General features: G+C 32.2%; 1 long non-coding RNA gene across 1 annotated transcript in view; it reads right to left on the reverse strand.

Moving 5' to 3' along the window:
* Nucleotides 1-2381: 2381 nt before the first annotated feature.
* The window catches only part of LOC111085828, a 10395-nt gene continuing 8741 nt past the window's right edge, over nucleotides 2382-4035 (reverse strand). Inside the window, exons 2-3 of the long non-coding RNA XR_002610608.1 lie at nucleotides 2583-2587; nucleotides 2382-2392 (exon numbers count right to left, since the gene is read on the reverse strand). This is a non-coding gene — a long non-coding RNA (uncharacterized LOC111085828). The remainder of the gene's footprint in view (nucleotides 2393-2582; nucleotides 2588-4035) is intronic.

Raw genomic sequence — 4035 nt, forward strand, 5'->3', positions numbered from 1 at the left:
CGCAGCTCGTTTTTCTCATTATACAACACAATTTAATTTAGGTTACTTCACATAGACTATGCGTTTCATTGGAGGGTACATATTGATGGAGATTACATAGTTCGTATATTTTCAACGGAATTATGCCGATAAATCGTGATTCGAATCGTGATTAATTAAACTATGTGTGCTCATGCTTTTCTTGATTACATGGATTGATCATGTAACAACAAATTCTAATCCTGCGCTTTATATTCGAGCCGAACTTTTGGCCATAGAATGAATTATTCATAAAAAATTAGTTTTCTGTACTTTCGAAACTACAAAATTACCTGTCAAGGAAAGATTTATTTTTTACTCTTTTTAAGATTGTGTTTTCAGGAAATAAGTTCACTTTGTTCCTGACAGGTGTTAAGGATAGAAACAGTTTTATAACTACATTAGATTTATCCATCAAGTCAGCCCTTACGCATTTAATTATTTCTAATTGTATCTTATTGAGATTGTTATTATTAAACACAAACGAAACAAAAATTAAAACTTTCCAATCTAGCTATCCAAATTATAGTCACTAGGTGTATTTTTTTTCTATTTAAATCAATCTATTTCGTTAGTGTAATATAATATAATGAAAGTTTTACAAACGAAATTGAGAACGTCTCATGGAACTTTACATGTCTCAGTGTATTTTAACGCTTGGTTAAAACCCTTTTCCTTCAGTTTACATTTCAATATTTGAATGAGAGCTTTATTTTCTAGTTTTAATGGTTGTTCATATATAAAAGATAATGGAAGACTAATCCAGTTTTTCATGTTAAATTTAATTCTATTGACGGTAATATTTTATGCCCCCCTCCAGTGGCTCATCAGTAAGTCCGAAAGCTTATAACGCTAAAAGCCGAGTTTCAGTAGCTATGGTGGGCACAGCATAGATAGCCCATTGTTTAGTTTGTCTGTGCTTAACAACAAACGAATAAGACAAATAATCATTCAAAATATTTTCTTATCATCAACATTCAAGAAACTTAATAAAAAGAACATACTACCAATTTACAATTATATGAGTAAAACCTTTAGAACTAGTTAAAATATTTACACTCAAGATGTATACGGCAGTAGATACTACATTCTAATTCAATTACCAATAGTTTACGAACCTTGGGGAAGCTTTCAACTTGTTTTTTTCTATATGTCCAAAAGTATTTTAATAGTCGAATGATGTATTAACCTCACACGACAATATACTTCTGTGGAGTTTTCTCTGATTCAAGGAATAAATTGTAATAATCTCATTTCTTTTCCTGATTTCATTTTTGCGGAATGTGAACAATTGATGTATAATTGTGTATTTGGCCTTTGATGTAATGTAATTTGTGTTATAAGTGGTATTATACAATATCTAATAGCCTGTGTTCTTCATTATGTCTTACGTAACATGTGATAAGTTGATTAATATGTCATGCATTGTACAACATTTCATACTTTGTTTGGTGTGTGATATCTTATTCGGTATGCCGCACCTTATGTAATATGTTATACCTACTTCAATGTGGCATACCTAAAGTATTGCGTTATATGTAGTGTTGTGTGTCATACTTCGGTTAATATGTCATCCCTTATTTAATGTGTCACGTTGTGTATTATGTAATATAAAGTAAGTTATAACCATAGCATTAGCTAATTCCCATTGTGATTATATTCTTAATCTTAAAAGTGAGAAATAGCAGCTACAAACTAGTTAAAGCATGCAGCAGTGTATAATTGTAATTACGTACCTAGTGTGGTAAGTACTTTATCATAAAATAGTTTCCAACCTCTACCTTGGTGCATCACCATAAACCCACCTCCCTGTAAAATATAATATATATATATATATATATACCTTTAGTATATGAGCATGTTTTTCTAAATTATCTATACTTCACTCCCTGTATAGTGTACGAATAACAAGCTCGTAATTTCAATTATGTTAATCAATAGTTGGGAGATAGATGAGGGCAGGCAGCATTTAGCGTTTGTTTTCTTGTATATTAGCATCTCAGTTGTTTTGGGGGATAAGTTTGTTTGTTGAATGTTTGTGCAAAAACTACTCGAGGGCTATCTGCGCTAGCCTTCTCTAGTTTTAAAGTGATAGACTAGAGAAAAAACAGCTAGTAGACAACACCAACCGTCAACTCTTGAGTTACTCTTTAACCAATGAACAGTGAGACTGACCAACTCATTATAATACCCCCACGGTTGAAAGAGCGAGCATGTCTGGCGACGGGTTTCAATCCCGCGACGCCTAGATTGCAAGTCGAGCATCCTAACCACCAACCCTTGTTAGGCCCACTAGATTACGTGAGCTTACCATAAATATCTGGATTTATTAGCTATTTTTCCCCACTTTTACTGTAGTTGAAAGTGTAAGATTCTTTGTTCAAGAGAGTCTGTCTTCAGCTTCAGGAAAGACAGGTTGCATTAAAAAAACTATTATTTAACATTAAACTATATTCAACCATTCTTGCTATGCGCTGAAACAGTTTGTTGTATATCATTATTCTACCTTTACTCATTTCTGTGTTATTATCAATTCGCTTACATTCAACTTTGCTTTGTAAAACAATTTCTAATCTGCTACACGATTTTAAAAATCTCCACTCAAAACTCCTAAGCTTAATGTGTGTACAAAAGTGTCTTTTCATGGTTTACACTTAGCAAATTGCGTTTCCAAGAACCATCGATCACTTCAATGTTTCATTTTCCACATTATCTGAAATGTTTCCTAATATTTTATTCATATCTCTATTTTACATCAGTTTAAGTTTCTAGGATTCTCTTGGATTTCTTATCTTACTCATTTTGTCTTCTTGTTTTCATTATTCCCTCTTCACTTTTTCCTAGATTCACTTGTCACGCACCACAGGATTTCATGTAGTGTTTGTCATGAACCCTCACTAAGCTTTAATATATCCAAATGAATTTAATACTTCTGGCAATTTAAATTATTGAATGAATAGTTACTTGTTTTTAGTGGTATTTTTACAATTATTTCTTAACTTCAAACAAATGTTTAGGTAAGAATTTTGAGAAATGTATTTCATAAGCGTAAAAACGAGAGGTGCAGGGAGACGTTAACCCCAACGTCAAAGCTAGTTGGAGGTAGGTTAAAACCAGTTATTTATCTTAAGGCTACCATCTTTGCGTTTTGACAAAGTATATTTTAGGAAATGCTTCAAGTGAAGTCTACCCCGATCCCCATAGGATTACCATGTTCAAGAATTGCGCATACTTTAGCCACACACACCCTCCAAGGTAACTATTGCTTCCACCGCCTGTGTATTTATTTTACACTTTTTTATAAATTTCAAATTTGTATTTGTAAAGTTCCGAAACTTCAAATATTAGAAATCAAAATTCTAGTTTATGAAAAATGAAAGAGCATGCAAATGCCGTATGATAACGAACATAGGCTATTCTAACTGAAAATAGTGATATAACAGTATTTAACGTTAGTTCTTCATATCCTGTGAGTTAGGTAAGCATTCAGTTTTGTTTTTATTTCTTAATTAGTTTTCCATTCACATTTGCCGAAAGCCTGTACATTATTTTAATGTAGTATTATTATTAAAATTTGTGCTTGAAAATAATTTAAAATTCATGAAATCTTATAAAAAAAAACATTAGGATTTAAGAATCATGGTTTGGTCGTTTGTCTCACACATGCTGCCTTTCTTTCCTTAACCCTTAAGAGCCACTTTTTTTTAGTTTGAGGCAGAATCTGTGCATTGTTTGATTTCATTCATTAAACAAACGTTTTTCCCCCAAATGATGCATAGACTGATAGTTGACAAATTTGATTAACTATGTACCTTTTGTAATAGTTGATTTTTTTGGTGTATTTAGGTCAAATACCTATAGAATGATAGGTTTCTTTTTTGTGAGTGTATAAACATTTAAATACACCATTTCGATTTTCGATACCTTGATTTGGTCTGAACTTTCATTGGTGGTAGTGTCCAGGGTCACTGATGAGGAGTGGAATTCTCCGAAACTAGTCTGGCTCATAGCCACATC

Source organism: Limulus polyphemus, unplaced genomic scaffold (assembly GCF_000517525.1).
Source record: "Limulus polyphemus unplaced genomic scaffold, Limulus_polyphemus-2.1.2 Scaffold642, whole genome shotgun sequence".
Taxonomy (NCBI): Eukaryota; Metazoa; Arthropoda; class Merostomata; order Xiphosura; family Limulidae; genus Limulus; species Limulus polyphemus.